Source organism: Centruroides sculpturatus, unplaced genomic scaffold (genome assembly GCF_000671375.1).
Source record: "Centruroides sculpturatus isolate CEXI.00-Female unplaced genomic scaffold, Cexi_2.0 scaffold322, whole genome shotgun sequence".
NCBI classification, from domain to species: domain Eukaryota; kingdom Metazoa; phylum Arthropoda; class Arachnida; order Scorpiones; family Buthidae; genus Centruroides; species Centruroides sculpturatus.
In genome coordinates this window covers 496,433-516,058 of record NW_019384652.1, presented here as the reverse complement: position 1 = coordinate 516,058, position 19,626 = coordinate 496,433, and the positions used below count along the sequence as shown (strand labels likewise).

General features: G+C 29.8%; 1 protein-coding gene and 1 long non-coding RNA gene across 3 annotated transcripts in view; both read left to right on the top strand.

The window, feature by feature from the left end:
• Positions 1-18,992, top strand: part of LOC111626320 — a 34,592-nt gene extending 15,600 nt beyond the window's left edge. The window contains exons 2-4 of one of the 2 annotated variants that reach the window (XR_002756873.1): positions 12,554-12,814; positions 15,003-15,268; positions 15,408-18,992. This is a non-coding gene — a long non-coding RNA (uncharacterized LOC111626320). Of the gene's footprint in view, positions 1-5,856; positions 12,815-15,002; positions 15,269-15,407 lie in introns of those variants that run through there. The other variant, XR_002756872.1, reaches the window with a different exon arrangement.
• LOC111626322 (serine/threonine-protein phosphatase 4 regulatory subunit 1-like) overlaps positions 1-19,626 on the top strand; it is a 256,740-nt gene that overhangs the window by 123,694 nt on the left and 113,420 nt on the right. The gene's annotated exons all lie outside the window — the stretch shown is intronic.

The following is a 19,626-nucleotide window of genomic DNA, read 5'->3' as shown; positions in this document are numbered from 1 at the left end:
ATTACTTTTATATAGAAATTAAAATCACACATTTAAAACATTGGAGTTAATAAAATAATTGCATATCTGAAAAGGGATTCTTTATTTATTTATAAATTTTTGTAATGTTTGATATTTTTATTTTTATATATAAATATTATATGCTGAATTATTATACCATCCATTTAAAAACTATATCACTAGAAACTGCTTAAATTCAAAAATTTTGATTTATTTAAATATACAGTAATTAAAACAGCAAAATAATTCAGTCGCTGGTGTTTTTAAAGGATAAAATAAGGTTAGTATATTAGAATAAGGACTGAAATATTTTATTATTTTATTGAAACAAATGTATGCCAATTTTATTTTGTCCTACAAAGTAAAAATGATTGTACAGTTTTAAATTTTGCTTTTAAATTAATGATTATACAGTTTAATTTCTGAAAAATAGATGATTTTATTATTAAATTTCATATTTCTTAATTGTGTTGAAATTTTTTTTTACTGACTACATAAGCACAATATTTTATCCATAAAACAGATTTTATATTGAGAAAACAGTGATGGTAGCATTTAATAAATAGTTTATATTAAGAACTATATTGTAATAAGTTATTTTTAACTTGAAAATAATTTTTTTTTGTTTCAAAATGTATTTTCATATTAAATTTAAATTTTGTAATTTTGTTTACTAATTTAACTGTGTGTATTTATTTTGGAATATTCAATAAAATTAAGAATATTTTAGAAGTTATTTAAAATCTTGATTAATAAGTTTTGCAGCATTCATAAATTTTATATGTTGCAGTTTATTCCAAATGCAAAAATTTATAGGCCATATTTTTGAATTAAATTGTGAAGAAAAATATCTGAATTTTATTAAATATTTATAATGTCAATAGACAGTATTTCCATTGCTTTTCATTTATCTTGACAAAAAAAGAATTCTAATGCAATAGATAAAAAATTTTATTATTTAATTTAAAAGTAAAACATTGTTTAAGTTTAAATTGATTGTGATAAATATTGTATTAATTGTTTTAATCATCATTTATTTAATCTGTGTTTTGTTTATTTTAAATATATATCTTATTTATGGCAGGAAATATAATGCTAATTCCAATTGATAATAATTGATTTAAAATGGTTAAAAAAACCTTTGGTGTAATGAAAAAGTTATCTTTTTAATGTAAAATATTAAGGGAAGTTCAGAGCTTTGAATTTCTTTATGCTGCTTGTAGTGTTAAACCAAATATCATTAGGAGATGAAATGATCAATTCTATGTTCCAGCTGCCTCTATCCCTGGAAAAAGCAGGTACCCATGAAGAGATTTTGGCAGGCCTTACAACTACACTGGGAGAGGGGGAACTTAGAATTGATCATACTCCTCTAGCCTGGAGCCAGATGCCAAACCAACTCAGCTTCTATAGCTTTCATCTTTTTAGATTGTTATCAGAATAATGAATAAAAAAAAATCTAGTAGAAAGAGCATCTTTAATTTATTATGCTGATTGAAAATTTTTTATTTTAAATTTTTTCTTTTAATTCATGTAAAACCAATTTATTTATTTTTGTCTTAAAAATATTCAACTTCTAGGTAAAAGCTGTTTCTTCTTTTTATTGTATTTCTAATACAAGTAAAGAAAGTATTTGTTACATATTTTATTAAATTGTAAAATAAATAATTTTGATTGCTTTAATGATAGAAAATTGGAAACAAATTTTATTTCTGGAATTTTCTGTATATTTTTTACCTATGAGTTGGAAAATTGTTTCCTGTATAAAGTATATATGCGCACACACACACACACACACACACAAACACAAACACACACAAACACAGACGCAAACATACAAAATGTAGAAGTTAATGATTGTCATTGTTTAATTATTCTGTATTTATAAAAATAACTGTTTATGAAATATTAATATGAAACATTGTTTAAATTAATAACATAGATATCTCAGCAAAACTTTTTCCTATTAAAATGTTTGAAGATAATGGATAACCAATGAAGATGGGTTCTCTATTGAATTTACAATCCTTATGTAAAAATGTATTCTTTTGTTGCTTCATCTTCACAATTGAATAAATTATTATTGCTGTCTGAAAATGATCATATACTTTATTATTATTTTTTGTGTAAGATAATTACATTTATGCAGAAATAATTGGGTAATGTATTTTTCCTTTAAAGGATTGTTTGATTAATAAGGCTTAGAAATGAAATCTTCCTAATAAATGTTAGAATAACAATTATAGTGCCAAAAGTATATTATTTTAAATAAACAATAAACATGTACATCAAAAATTAATTACTATTATATTTAATTTTTTAAACAAAGATTTTTTTTAATATTATTGTAAAATAACATTTTTAAAGTTTCATCAACTCAAATTTGAAAATGTGCTTTAATTATAAATTTCTTGAAGCTAATGCAAATTGTTTTTTTCTATTTTTAAAATTAATAAATTCACTGATAGTAATTGGAAAACTTTTAGTAATAAAATGTGAATTTTACTCTATAATTTGAATAAATTGCATTATTGTCAGTTTTTTTAGTATTTGATATTGAAAAATTAAATTAACCAGGTGATAATTTCATTTTTAACAAACTGTAATAGTTAATTGATAAAATGTTTAATGATCAATGTGTATATGTAAATTTAAACTGTTCAGGAAATTGAGATGTTATATTTAGGTGTGTAAGATTGTGGTATTTGGAAAGATGGAGTGTAGTGCATTTTTATTCCAAACTAATTATTGTAGCAGTTGGTTTAGATTAAGGAAAATTTAGATTAGCAGGCTTATATATAAAGCAAAGGGCTTACACAGATTCGTACATTATACCATATTTGTTATATATATTTGTTAAAATGTGTAGTATGTATTAATTTTACAAGTTTAAATTTTTAAAAAAATCACCTAATTTCATTTTGTTTATGACTAGAATATAATAAAATAAATGAAGAAAATTGTTTTATATTAAGTGAAGTTCAGATTATTGCAGATTCAGATTAGCAAGAATGTTCTGTATTGAAAAATAATTTAATGTTTATAATAAATAATACTCAGAATTCTTTTGTAATTTCTTTATAGTTTCTAGATGATGAATTTATGGTTTGCTACTATAGTTATAAGCACAAAATGAGTTTTCCCTGGAATCACTAAAATCACTTTCAGTGCATTTACAATAAAGTTTTAAATGGTTCCAAAGGAAAACTTTGTTGTGAAGTGCATTTTATTTGAAATTGCATTATATTTTGACAAATAAGATATATATATATATATAAAAATATACTATGATAAAATATTGAGGAAGTAGATATATAAGCACTGTACACTACATTGATTGATATAAACAAATACGATACATAAATAAAACAAAATTCTGTTCTAGAATTTGAATTTATTTCAATATAGTATTATAGTTGTTTGAAAATAAGGTAACTTTTAGATCACAGTTAATGATATACAGATAATTTTTAATAAGTATATTCAGCTTTCTGTTAAATTACATGTACAGTAGAGTCTCGAAAACTCGGCACTCGATAACCTGGCAGTCCCGATAACTCAGCCACACCCTGGCAGGGGAAAAAAATCCTTAGTTACTTAATTTTCATTATAGACAGCTTTATGCCTCATAAAGTATTTTTCTGAGGTCTGTCTTATCAGATAAATTACTGTACACAGTGTATTCATTAATTTTCATTTTCATGTAGTAAAGGCTCTATACCTTCATAAAGGATATACTTTTCCTTTGTTTAAGGGTATTTGGGCAGTTTATTCTCTGTTGTATTCTCAAGTAAACAATACATACAAGTACAGTACAGTATTTTCTGAGGAAACACTCATACTTATTTTTTTAACCCCATTCCCGATAACCCGGCATTTTCACAAACTCGGCCACCCTTAGGCCCACATTAGACCGAGTTTTCGAGACTATACTGTATTATAAAATGTGAATCTCTACTTGTTAGCATAATATTAAGTTATAGACAACTAAATTAAATTATTGGAATATATTGTAATTATTTTGAATTACATGCATTCATTTTTTGTTTGATACATAAATAGTATGTAAGTAGTGAATATACTGTAATCACACATGCACAGTGCAATATATTTTTAATGATAGACATTAGATTATTATATTAAATTATCACTGGTGAAAATTTAAAAATAATTGAAATTATTTTTAAATTTATTTTTACTAGTAGGGACCAGTCAATATTGGCTGTTTTATTCAATTAAAATACAGTTAATGAGTTCATGCATTTATTTTATTATTACATACTTTTTATTACAGATTCTAAAAAATTAAAACAATTTAGTTAAAAAAAGATGATTCTCAGTTTTATTTTATTATTTAAATAAATAACTAAGTGTTTAAACTTATTAATGTTAAAAGAATTTTTTATTATTATTTTTTAATTAACATATAATTAGCAAAAAAAGGAGGAATTCAGAGTAGGGGATAGGGCAATGGGTTGTTCTAACAGTTAAAAAATTTAATGCTAGAAGAAGCATGAGCACTGGACATGTTTGTCTCCATAGACTTAACACTGTATGTTTGCCACACTGCCATGCCTGAACCATTGCATCTTTCTGAAATCTCTCTTCAGCGGCATCATCTAAAGGGTAAGAGCTTTAATTTGATACCCAAACCATGTTTGTACCTTCAGCCATTCTCTCAAACAAAGCTGGTCAGTATCTGAGGCTTACTAAATTAATATGTAAACAATATATAGATTATACTATATATAAATGTTCATATTGTTATTTTAAGTTTTCTTGCAAACATTGAAAATGTTAACAGCAACATGTGAACAGTTATATAACAGTACATATTATTATGTATTTACATTGTATTATATATTTATATAACAAAAATTAATACTTACCTAAATAATATGTATTAATATACAACTTGAATAATTCATTTTTCATGAATATAAATTTTAAGTACAGTAGAAATTTGAATAAATATTGGAGTAGACTTTGTAATTATTTATAAAGTACATCACCATTATAACTTGTGAAGTGATTCTTTTTGAAAATAACCATATAAACTGACAGTCACTTCAAATTTTATTTGTGCTCTTCTACTCTTTAACTGCTTTACTTTGTTATATATTATAGTTTTTTTAAATCCTACTTTTTAGTTTTTCTTTTATATAAAAATTGATTAAATAATTTTAGCTTATGAAATAATTATCATATTGTTTTAGATCACTTAAGAGATTGAATTAAAATGAATTGTGTGCAGAATTTTAAAAAATTGGTTAATGTTTAAGATGAAACATTATGAATTCTGAATCTCATAATCATTTTGAAGTTTCTTTTTCATTGGTCAAAGCATAACGGGTTTTGAGTTTACTGTATTAAATGTGCATATATATACTGCTTATATTATTCAAAACAAGGAATATTATATTATAGATTATAGCCACTACAATACTGATACTTTAAATGCAATAATTATATTTTATGGTTAAAATTGAAATTATGAACAGCATATTTGTGATTTTTTAAAATAGTTTTTGTAGATAATTATAATTTAATATGCAGTATAATTACATAATCTTCATTTATTTTTAAAAGTTTTGCCATATTTATAATATGACTAATCAATATTAGATTGAATTATTTTATTTATATCATCAGAAAAGAATTTATATTATTAGTTTGTGAATCAGACTTTTTTTCAATAATAATTAAAATGCTGTCATCCTCATCATCATCCAACAATATTTGATATGATTAAATAAACATTAATTAAAATAGACTTTGAAATTTTGAAAGCAGATAAAATATATATATATATAAATAATCAAAATTTGTTTTCTTGTTTTATTTAATTATAAAAGAAAATGTGTTTTGATAGTAGCAAAATATTTATAAATGTCCATATCCATTATGATTTTATAATTTTTAAATGCACATTTTGAACAAATTATTTGTCCGTTTAAGGCAACGAATTCGTTTTAGTTCGGAAATTTTCCAATATCTGTACATCGAAAGAATATACAGTATAGATTGCTTTGTGAATAATAGATAATGAAAGGATTTTGTTTCGTATCTTCCGTTAGTTTAAATAAGATGAGAGCTATCAGTTTTACAATCGGAACTACGCTGTTGATCTTTGATACAAAGAGTGACAGATAATGTTGTAAGCGTATCGATTTTTACTACTATTTTTTACCTTTAAATATGACATATTACATGTAGAATTTACCGGACTTTGAACTCTTTAATTTGATTGTTTCGCGTTATAAGGAAAAGTTTATTTTTAATCGTTGCAGTCTTCTAATCGCTTCACTTTACTAGTTTGTATTTTTGTTTAAGGTATATTTATAGATTGCAGCATGTAAAGGCGAATTAACAAAATCGATGAGAGATAAAATAGGCTTCACATACCATTCTGTACGCGCTTGGGGTTATGTCCGATTAAAATCGATGGTGTTTTATATTCTGTACACAAAAAAAAAAAAATCGCAGGACATCGGAATTAATTGGCTGGAGGCCAAAGTTGTCTTCCTGGAAGAATTTTTAGTTCAAAATGATTGTTTTCTCTTTTAAGAAATTAATTTCGTTTAGTGTTTAGCGTTATTATTACTCCATTGTAACTGTTAACATGCAGCCATCTAGTAATTTTGCCAGCTTTTGTTTAATCGAATCAGATGTAGCATTATGATTTTGGATATTCAGAACGCTTTAAAGGAATTTTATCGCCCTTTTGTTGTTTAACTTCACGGTTAATGGCCAATGAACGAAACTACACGATAGTTTATAAATTAATGGATCCTGAAAGAAAAAAGAAACATTTGTTATTTTTATTTCCAATTGAAATGTTAAGTTTATTGGTTACTTTTTACCTCTCCTTTTGGAAGCGGGCAATTTGAAATTGTGTAGTCGCACGGATTTTTTTAAAAGATAGATTTGTCAATTTTTGAACGATTTATTTGTCCGGTTGTTTGCCATTGTAAGAACATTAAAAATTAACCGAGATCACCAGTGTTTCACTTAGACGTAACGAGGTTCAAATTGAGTGGTAGATGACCTTCGTGCGGTCGAATTATTTCACGACGGTTAAAAATCCCAAAATAGAAGAGTAGAGATTAACATTCGTCAATACTAGCCTGAAGTTGTGACCTCTGTCACGAAACTTTGTTCAAACATGGCACCTAGATTCTAGTACCTTGATCACATTGATTTTTCTGTTTCTCCACAGATCGATACCATTACTGCATTGTAATACGGAGGGACGATAGGCATTTCGTTCGTATAGCAGAACATGCACGGTACACATTTGCTTCCCTAACACATTAGTGAACACGGTTAATATTCCTCTTTCATCTCTTAATCTTCACTCCGTTCACTGACGGATTTAAGAACGTACTTTAATGAACGATCACTGGAGTATGATAAAAATCGATGATTTTCACCAAGTAATCGTATTATTAAAACGTTCCTTGTATCGTTCGCTCTTATATACAGGATGAATTCGAATTTCTAACTCTATTTCAATTAAGATAATGTAGCAACCGATTCTTTTCTTAGTGTCAATATGGAGTAACTCGATTTAGCGCCAAACTCTATCCAAAATAAATCTCCAGAGGAATCAAATTTACCTTTTATATTAAGTCGATTTGTTCCAGATGGTGACCCGTTTACTATCTCGAGTTCAAAGTGATTCTCTGAAGGAATTGCAATAGAGAGATACTCATTTTACGTCACAGATTGCTTTGCCTAGTTTACGATACCATAAAAAATGCGTCGAGTTATTATATATCAGACCGAGCCGTTACGGTAGGGCCAACTTTAATTCATCCAAATGACGAACATCTTGAGAGTATTAATTAATAAAGAGAGGCAAATCAATTTATAAAGCGAAGTCTTCGTTATAAATTGCGGAACGACTGTAGGTTGGACAGCATATTACGCAATCAAGCACCAGCATCGAAACTGTAAGTGGTAAAAATGTAATTTACTAAATACGAATGGAGGCAGCGCAGTTAATTCGTTTATTCTGTAAACCGCACCAAAGCTCTATGGCGATTTCGGTGGCCTTAGTCATTGCCGATATCGAATTTAGCGAATTTCTACTTTCGTTAATTAAATTTATACGAGATGCTACGTTTCTTATTTTGCTTCGGATTATTACCGATCGCATTGTTCGGGAAGAAAAAGTTCGGTCCTTATATCGCGGTTAATCGTTATCATTCGGTAATTATTAATTAATCCGTTTGAATGTGACCATTGTTGCTGGTTGTTTCTGCTCATTTTCGTATATTGGTTATTTAATAATTCGAATCTGTTGTGCCATCTGTTGGTTGTTTAGCAAACTAGGTTGATCCCTAGAAAAATTGGCGAAGGTCACCTTCACCAAATCTCTTCTCAGCTATTGACCTCTTAAAATTTGTTTAATGAGAACGTCGACAAAATGAAAATTTATGAATTTTTGTTTTTTGTGGGGGACAATCGGTCAAGCATTTTAACTTTTATATATCTATCTTGATAGGGATTTGTTAGCTTCCTTCAGACGGAAGGTAATTTTGATGGTGTGGTTCGCTTAATATAAGATCATATTAAGCGCACACTTAAAAAGTTGGAGTTAATTTTATAGAAGCTGTCTGTACCTTGCTTAATGTGAAGTTAACTTCATAGAAATGCCTAGCTGAATACTCAGTCGGGCTTATTTGTAGACGCTCCGCATTGTTTAATGCAAAATCAACTTTTGTTGATGTGTTTTGTTTTAATTAATGTAACGTTGACTTTGTAAGATTATGCTTTATTTAATGAAGTTAGATTTTATAAAGCTGTGCTTGGCTTACGAAACCGGGCCGCGTAACGAGTAACTTATTTAATGTGAAGTAACTCATTATAACTTATAGATGTTTGTTGAAATGCTTGAAGTAAATTTTAAAATGACGCGAATTAAATAATATTTGTAAAGGCGAAAATCGTTTCGCGTTAACGTCGGAATAATTTTTTGAAAGAGAGAGCGGTTCCGTAAATTTGTTTACGGGGCTGTTTTGAGCTGTTTAATATCCTCTGTGAATAATACAAATTTGTTTAACTAAGCATGTTTTAATCGTTGGAAGAGCACATTGTTTTGCATATAGATGAATTCGTGTTGTTTCAATTTCTGTTAATTTCTGGAATTATTCGATTCGATTATTTTTAGAAAGTAGCGAATTAAAACGCCCAGCAAGTTGCAGCTTCCGAAATTTTACCGTAAGGATCAATTTTTATCTCATTTTTGCTGATGGAAACTTACCTTTGGCAATTCGACTCTTTTCTCTATTAATAAAAAAAAATTCATTATAACAAAACGGAATTACATTATACGGATATCCTTATTGATATTTTTTAAAACCCAAATCAAATAGCGTAAGTGAATTATCGGCGCAGGTATTTAGAATCTCATTGTACTGTACTGTACCATACAGCGTTGATCCAGCGTGTAACGGGATTGAATAGCTGTAAAAACAAACCTATCCTGTTTCTGCAGGAGTGCTTTCAGGCAAACCGGAACTTTATTACCGAATAATCCTATAATTGTTAGTTTGGAAACATTTGTTAATAGCTTTTTTGTATTTTTAAATGGTTGATAACAATCTTAAAATCATAATTGAGATCAAGGTAATAGTCGTTTTGTACAGTAGCATAGCTATTGTTTAAGAGGGAGGATAGGAGGATACTTTTATGCAGGTTTTTTTAATATAAATTTGATACTGTTATAAGATGATATCGCTTGTTTTTTTACAGGCGTTTAACTATGAAAATGACTGGTTCGTTTAAATGTTTCATTAATTTCTAGCTCCATTTTCCCGATAAATTTGCTTAAAAGGTGATAATTAAGAGATTAAAAGTAACCTATTCGAGTATTAAATTGGGTTATAAGATTCGCATAAAACATAAGTATACCTTATCATCGCTATAACTTCCCTTAGAAAACTACTTCATCATTGACTTGTTTATTCGAAAAATATATTCATAAAGCGTTAATTGGTTTGTTTTTTCTGAATGTGACCGCAAACGCATTGTCAATAATTTTTTCGCGAGATCAGTGCTAAACAGGTCGGAAATGATAATCTGGTAATGTTCAGTTGCTGGTTCTCCCCTTTTTTTTTACATATTCCTTGCTTTCATTTTACGTAGAAACACTTAAAAGCATTTAATGTTTTGTAAGAAATTGATCGAGAATCCGTGAAACGTAGCGAATTTTATAGTTTGTCGCTGTGTCCATTAGAAATTTGAATTAATCCAAGAGAATATTTTTACAAGTTTAAAAATCTATCAAATGGATAATTGAGCATGCTCTTTTATGTTTTTATTGTATAAAAATTAGTTTCTCCGTTTATTTATTTACTTTATTTATTTTCTTGTGTATTTACGAGCATTGTTGAACTTTTTAAGTTGAAATCTGAGATGAGAAATAGCATTAGACTCGAATCGGCAAATCGAAGCAATAATTAATTAGCATTACAAAATTAATTGCTCTTCTACAGTATTTACAGCGTGGAAATTATAAAAGATACTTTTGTCTGTAAACATCTCGCAATCGCTTGAAAGGGATCTATCACTATAAATTTTTTAGACCTACATACTTCGTTCATGTGCAGACCATTCAAAATTAATTACATAATGTTTATGTAGGTTAAAACTGTGTCACAAACATTTATCTTTACATATTATAAAAGTGGTATCTTCCATTTAAATATCTCCACATCATGTAGTAAATGATATCTTCACATGAGAGCATCTGTTAGTCATAAAAATAAATTGCGGTAGTTTTTACATCTGCCCCTTCCTTCTATGGAATGATGTTAAAGCCGTATCAATTGTACTTAGTCTACTGTTCATCTAGTTGAAAATGTCTATAACTTGTTTTTTCGTAATTAATATATACTGTTTAATTTTTTTAAAAAACCTCAAATCTATGCTGCACTTCTAATTCGGATTTCTGCCTTTTTTTCTTGAATATTGTACAAGGATGTGGATGTATTTTTTATTCAATATAAAATCATATACATATCCTTTTTACGGTGTTTAATGCATTAAAAAACAAGGGCAAAACTCGCTTCGTTTCATACAGCGAATTCTTAAGAATAATTTTTACCATTTTCCTTCTTAAGAAAATGGTTGGATACTTCCACACGTTAGTATTAGAAAATAACTTAAATATAGAAGATTATCGCCACTTTCTATTGTTAATGTTGTAAAAAGGATATGGATACGTTTTACGTATTGTTAATGCTATATAAAAAAAGGATATAGATCGCCTACTTTTTGCAATGTTGAATAAACGTAGCCATATCCTTAAAGAATGATCTCACTGATAGGAAATAGCGATAGTCTAAATTATTACTTTGTCAGCGATACCTTAATATCTTTTCATATTATTTAAAAATCATTTATTCATTTATACAGTATAAAGCTGTGCTAATATTTTCTAGAACTTTTTAAAATTAGGATGAAAATTGCGTGAATTTCGAAATGTACTTTTCACCAGCGTCAGTAAATGAGTGATAAAATTACGAAGTTAAAAAAAATAGAAAAGATACTTATATATGAAAAATAGTGTTTTCACGAGAGAATTGAATTCGAAATTTCCAGTGAAAAGGCATTTTATTTTGAGATATTTTTTACATCTTCAACATTGACCCACTGACATCATGTAGAAGTTTCGAGTTTGTCTGTTCTTCTTGTATCTGTCCGAATCCTTTAAAATGCCCATTATAAATGGAAAGGAAAACGAAAAAAAAGATGAAGACTTAAGATGGAAAAGTGCTTTGATGTCAGAAATCCGTTATTTTTATTCGATGACATTTATTATTTTTCAGAATAATCCATAAACGGAAACGGAAGTATCTACTAAAAATTTATATCGGAAAGTTCATATCTAAATATATGTTTAAAACTCGATACGCAGTTTCTAAAACTCCAAGCGAGAGAATGTTTAGATGTCGTTTACGCGAAAAATATTGTAATATCCCAAACATTAGTTAGTAGATAAAAGCTAAATCGTGGAAGGTTCTTGTAATGCCGTCGATAGTAATTCTAATGGAAAATTGAATAATTGATTCAACATAGACAAATAATTTATTCATAACATGTAAATTTTAATTCATAGTAATGCTTTATTCTTGTGTATCCATATTTTGATGTACACTAATAGAGATGAAGTAAAAAATACAGCGTGATTATTGAATATATTATTGTATTTTTTGTAGTTTCATACATAATTAATGCATAATGGTCTGTAGTTCAAATTTCGAATTGAAATAATTTAACATTTCAGAATTTTATTGAGTTAGTCAATATCGTTTTTTGTTTGATTTAATTTGTAAAATATTATATATTTAAGTAAACTTCTTATGTTTAATTAACATTTTATTTTTTAATGTCTATGAAAATTGCCATAAATATGAACCGAATTTTTTCATTATGGGAAAACTGTTCTCTGAAATGTAATAATTCGAATAGTTGCAAAAGTTTGTACGTACAGTTCAGAAATTTAAATATTCGAGATAACTAATGGATGGAAAATATTCTGCAGATGAAAAGTTGTAGGACTAGAATGGAAAGAATATAGATCGTTGAAAGGAAAGAATTTCCAGAACACAAAGTTATTGAATGTCCATTTATTCGCAAAGGAAAACGTGGAGGAAATTTGAAAAGTGTGTAATACTCGTAGCTAAAAATAACAATAATATATATATTTCTTTTGTATAAGAACCGATTGGACCACGTACTTCCCGAAAATGTTCGAATGGCCAGAAGACGTTTTAATGCCGATTTAATAAATGAGACGTTGGAGGTAATTAATTTGAATAAATGTATTGATAAATAAACACGTCGATAAGCAATTCGTAGACGGGATCGATTTTGAATGTCTGAATTTTCAATTCTTCTCGTCTTGGCCCGTTCTTTTCTGAAGAAGACTGAGCTATACAAATATTTATTTTATGATTTTCATTTCAGGAAGAATATGGACCTTCCGAAAAATTGCTCTCTCTCTCTCTCTCTCTCTCTCCCCGGGTTATACTTAATTCAGAAAAAGTTTCATGTTATTTGTGTTCCTAATTTTTTTTCTCGCTTGTAAGAGAAGAGGGACTCTCCAATCGTTCGTTTCTAATAAAAGGCGACGGACTGATGTTCTCTCGCTGTTAATACGCAATAGTGGTGTGCTGTTCAAAAATCATTTGCTTTATAATAGCAGTCGATTGTTTAACAACTGGAAGATTATAAGGAAGTTTGTAGTCTTCTCCCGCTTTGGATTGTTGACGAAGCGTATCTCCGTACACAACGTCGGAGCGAAACTAACCCCTCTCGTGTGATTGATTTTTCTGTTGTTAATTATCCAATCACACTGTAGTATGTCGCAACGGTTTTTTAAGCTCGTAACCTAATTTTTTCTCTCCGTATAAATCGGGAGTACATCTTTATGGCGATAGTTTAGAAGCTTCGAGGAGTATTTACTTTCTGAAAACGGGTTACGACTGAATTTTATAGTATTTATCGCAGTAATAACGGAACGAGAACGCTTCAGTCAATGACCTTGAAGTGTTTCGGATCAAGTTTCTTCAACCGTTTTTGTGTGACTTAGCAACAGCCATAGTGAGAGCGTGAAGTGTTGTTCAGACCATATACATCTCTGGATGGTTTTTGATAGGACGACTGTAGCTGACGTTCTGTATCCACTTCTGAGCACATTTTTATCCGTTTTTCGCGAGTTCAGCAAACTGTATCTTCTCCGTACGAAATTTAACGCATATTTGCAGATTTATTTGATCAAAATGAAACCACTTTTTCATAATTATTGCTTTGGTTTCGGATTGATTTTTTGAATTTATGCCGCAAGAATTTCAGCCGTGTTTTCAATATATTTTTCACCAGACTTTTATCCATACTTATGTATGTAATCATTTAACGGATAATGGAATAACGGAAAAATTAAAATTTCTTCTTATCTCGAGATAGACTAAAATCATTTTCAAACTTTCATGTTCAACTAGCTATTTAGTAATTTTTTTCGGAACGTTTCTGTTGCTTTCATTGATTTTTTTTAGTTCTTTTTAATGTTTAACCAAACAAGCCATGAAGCGTTGCATGATTAAAACAAAGATAGTACCTTTTTATTAAATATTTTTCACAGATTGAAGAATCTAAATCAAGTTATGCACGATAAACTTCATGTTTGAACTTGGAGAGCGTGCTCCAGATTTTCCTTCCCCTGTGTTTTTTTCCCGTTCTTCAGCTCTCTTCTCCTGCATTAGGGTACGGAGGCCACTGTCACATTATTTTTAACGAAATTTTTGACGATATTTCGCATCGAACTGAAGGTTACCCGATTACTTGATCTCTTTACTTATCAACGGTTTAAGCTTCGTTCCGTAAACTGTAAGAGTATTATATCGTGAGATTAAAAGGCAGTTTGGTGATTGAAAACTAGTTTTCGTAAATAAAGAAATAATTATGTTGGAATTTTCTTCTTTTTTTGTACAGCTTTTGATGCTCGTTCAATTAATTTAAAATGAATTTTTTTTTCGTATGTAGAATTTGAAGATTTCATTTTCTGCTCATCAAAAGCTTTCAAAACAATCATCCATTGGGTAATATTTTTAAAAAAATTATGAAACTTTGTGGTTTCTTACGCAATGAAATCTTTGTGTGCTGCTTGGTGCGATCGAAATATCGTAAACTAATGTATTGTTTGATCTTGGGGAACTTGGGTGCGTATAAAATGCTAAAAGAATACAAATATAGTATCTGTATGATGGAAAAACAGTATCTGTTGAATCGACTGTTGGTCTAATATTACGTTAGCCTAAACTATTGCGTAATGAAAGATCGGAATTTGTTTATCGAAGCTACATTTTTGGTAACGACGATAAAATAATCGACTCCATACTAGGGTTGACTATCGACACAATGCGGAATTAACAATGAATGAAACATCAGAATTTTCAGTTGAACAATAATTGATTATTATTTTTTTTTATAAGATCTGCCATTCGAAATCTATAAGGCAGAAAACAGTTTAGGATAAAGAGGAGGTGGAAGAAATATTTTCAGGCATTAGTAATTTTTCTCTTTAGCAAGATGAACATTTGTACATTGAAAAAATGAACGTTCTACTTCGTAAATAGAATCATAAATCCGAACCAGTATGCCAAGGTGCCGACGACGTCTTTATAAAATATCTACCGTAAAGAGAAAAAAAAAGATTTAGGCAAGAACTGTTGTCGCATCCATATGTCAAAATATTAAGGTTCTCTTTATTTTTAATTTCTTGAAATTTATTATTTTACACTATCCAAAATTTATTTATTTTTAACCGTCTCACCAGCTGTTAGTTTGTTTCCGCCATGAAGCGTTAAGTGTAAGCTTACATATTATTTTTTTTTTAGATTGTATCGGCCTAGATATTTCCTAGATCGGGATTAAAGATAAGCTCTATCCGACACGAAATTCGCTGAAAAGAACCGGACAGAACTTAGATCGAGAATTCGAAAAGAATGCTGTATATTGTTGGGAATAGTCTCGAATAAACTAGATATACATTGATAAATTATATCATTTATTTCACAAGAGTCGAAACATGGAAAACAAGTTGTTTTCATCTTATTTGTGATAAGGAATGGAGCAAAAAATTTATATAACGTGCGCTAGTTATTAACCCTTCAAATAAATAGCCAAATAGGATTAAGTATCACGGTTTACTTTGGTAAATTCTAGAAATTTAGGTTGAATATGAAACACGTGATTTGCGTACTATTAAATAATACTATTTTAATTACTGAATTTATTATAGTTTGCTACTTTCGTAAGTTTGCAGGAATTGAATTGGTTTGTTTTCGAACTTTCATGAAGTCTTATTTTTAAGCGCGAATTAATCAAGTAAGTATTTTAAATTGTCATAATAATCATAGACATTTTAGAGAGGACTGTATATGCGTACAGTAATATCTGTATACAAGTCAATTTTTTCTCAGTTTCGTATAACTTAGCTAGACAAAATAAATACTTTTCAAAGTTGAATGGGGAAAAACGAAGCGTATATGTAGAACTTAAATATATGTTTAAATCTCTACGCAAGAAATTCTTAGAAATGCATTTTAAATACGTTTTGGAACATCTCGATGTTTCCTTCTTATCAGTAATTACTGAATAATTCGAAATTAAAAAAAAAACTGAATTAAGAAAAATCATTGACTGAAAGTTGCACCATTAACTAATTAATTTAAAAATGTTCCCTTTCTTGTTGTTTCGGAGTATCTAAAATTGGCTAGACAGTTATCAAAATGTCTGTTATCTCAATTAAAAAAAAGTGGACCGGACTGGGAAAATCGTTTTCAATCAGGCAGAAATGAATGTGTTTGTAAATCTTTAATATGTCCGAAATAGCTTTCGAAGCAAGGTTTCAGCTTTATTTATGTTCCCTTCGGCGATCATTTCTCAAGCTTTTCCGTTGTTGAGACTTAGGAGCAATAAAGCCATATCGAGAATAGTTTACGGATGATCGAAAACCGAACTATTCCAGATTGGCTATCGTGGGATATAAATTACGGTTAAATTTGATGTAATTACGAGGCCGTTTTAACAGTAGAAAAGTCAGATTTGTCTTGTCGAATTCTAAAATTACTAGAACCCTATTGAAGGAGCCGGCTTTTAGACGAACCCCCCTCATAGAATTTTCTTTTTAGCTGCAGGCTGCTTTTGTAATAGGATTGTCTGGTTACAAAAATAGTTTGGCGGTGCAATACCTGACATACGACTCCGAAACTACCTTACCGTTTTTAGTTTTTAAGGAAAATACCCTTCTCTGTTTCGTTACTAGAAGAAGAATCCACGAATAAGACAATACATACAAAGGGAAAAAATTATTAAAAAAATGCTATTTATGTGTATAGAGAGAATGTAAAGTCGGAAGTATCTGTGTTTCCTGGAAGTGTTAATAAGATTGCGAATGAAAAGACTTTTCTGTAAAGGAAAGGATAAATCAGGCACATAATGTATCATTGCCGCAATTATTGCTTGTAGACGTACACTGTAAAGGCACACTTCATTAAACAGCTTTTCCGGTTGTTAAAACGCATCGGGAAAAAAGTAATATGTTTTTTACCGATACAAACAGGTTTTTTTCACGCCTGTAAGGAGAAGAAATGCTCAAACGAAGAAAATAAAAGAAAAAAGTTTAAAATAACTATAAAATCAGCACGTTCTACACTCTTAACCAGTAGTGAAAGAAGTTTAAATTCTGTAGAGAATTTGAACAGTAATACTTGTAAATATTAGCTTTATATCACTTTAGACTTAAACAACCAAAAAGAAAAATTTAGAATCATAACTTGACTGAACAACATATAGCCTGCGGTCCGTTATGATTTTGATATCATTTCCTATTTTTCCCTTTGGTTATTTAAGGTGATATAAAGCTAATATTTACATGAATTAAGTGGTAAATGTACACAAGTCCATCGATTCGCAAGATTTGGATGTTCCTCCGTTTCCTGTGGCGGATGTTTCTTAGTTCGAAATTTTATAAATGCATTGCAATTCAGATTTGAAAGACACTTTCTTTTTTATCGCTCGATTGATTTTCTTTCCCCCTTTTTTGTTAAGATTTCTTTCTCATAGAGCTCCAGAGAAATTTCTAACGTTAGCATAAAATTTAATGGTTAATATTTTTGAATATGAAGAGACATGTTAAATATTTAAACGTTTATGCATTCAATTTTGTATTTCGGAGGACGGTGTTGCTAACAAATGGCGGTGTTGTCATGGTAACAAATTCCTACTGAGGCTGTTTTCTCGATTATTAGCAATGTGGCTTTTCTGTCATTTATAGCGTGATTCTTCTCCCTCTTTCAATCTCTTCCGCTAAAGGTCGCGTTTTTTCCCTCTCCGCCGTTCGTTCGTTTTATCTGCAACTGTGTCAAGGCTATCAATGTCAAGGTTATTCAACTTTAAAACGATCGCTCTCGGTTTTCTTATTTTTCTGGAAAATCTGGGTCGATCCGTTGGTTTTTCCCCCCCTCCTCCTCCTCCTCCTTTCTTTCCTCCACTAGAGGATTTCTAGAGATTAAGCTGGATGCTAGCATTCTCGGAGGTTATTGCACTCCAGTTTCTCTCTGTTTCGTGTAATGGGAAGCCCTATTAATTTGCATGAAACAAAAAAAAAGAGAGAGAGAAGAGGCATTTTTATTTTCTTTTTTGGAGTCGGTTTTGTAGTACCACGAATAAGGCGAGAAGGTTAATAAACTTTCTATTTACATCAATGGAAGCTCTGTTCTCGGTTTGCATGTGCTCTTTAATATTTAGTTACCGGATAAAATAAAGGAAAAATTAAATTGGCGACTACAGCTTTGCGGTGTTTCTTTATTTCTTTTATGGATTAAGCGTTTGTTCGAGATCGAATACGGACTGCTATAGTTTTACGTTTGTCTCTGGGAAGAAAATTAGATGCGAATGTGAGAGATGTGTCGGTTAGGTCTGACAGCTCTCATTGGTTGCTCCGAAATGCTCCTCCTACTGCGTAACTGATATGCTGTCAACATGTTCATGGTAGGCTAACTATTAGCTATTACTGAAATGCCTTGTGGATGGATTGGGTTTGAGCTGGTTAACAAATTGTTTAGTCTAATTTTATTTTATTTGTTTTTTGCTGTACTCTTTGAACAATTGCATCCCGGAGGCATTCTTGTTTTATTTTTTAGTTGTTTTTTTTAACTGACAGTTTGTTTTACAGTTAATTTTTTTTACCCTCCTTTATAGTATCGAGACTAGATTCGGCACAGAATTATGTAAATACTGACTCTTTCAGATTGAAAGCTTTGCTGAAGGTAGCTTCAACGTTGTTAATTTTCCATTTTTTTTTTGTTTCGTGTTTTTAGGCTTTGGTATAGGTGGTATTGATTTCTCTCTCTCTCTCTTTTTCTCGCTCCCCCTCCCAACTGGTGAGGCCATCGCCGTTATGTGGGAAAATTTTAATGAGTAGGAAGTATTTCTGTGTAGCACGAATTGCAAATTTAGATTTTTTTTGTATAATTAACAAATTATGAAGTGTCTCCAGTCGAGAAAGGCGAGTTTAGAGAGAGAGAGAGAGAAACGAAAAAAAAAAAAAAAATAGAGTTAGTGAAGTGCATAGTGAACATATTTTTAGCCGGTTTGCATAACAAGTGACGGAAATTTTTGTGGGAAATAGTAAGATGTTTCGCATTGTTACAAGTCTGCGCTGGTTAAGATGTACAGAATTTGTTTAACACGTCAGAACGTTGTATAAATTGAACTGTGTATTGATAATGATAACCTTCGTACAGTGACCCGACCTAAGCATGTTGTAAATCACAAAAGACAGCAGTACAATATAGACTATGTTGTAAGATAACAGCACTCCCGAGTTTTAGAAAAATAAATATCAAAGTTTTAATACCATTTCGCTTCTAATGACGTACAAAATTCGCTGGAGCAAGGAGAGAAAGAGCGAAAGAAACAAAGAGAGATTGGTATAGGAGGTTTTTAAAGGTTGTGCTTTTAGCTCAGCTCGGGAACAAGGTCAGGAACTTCTACATCATTAATTTATTTAAGCCTGTCGATGATGATATTGATTTTTCCACCTTAAATTGG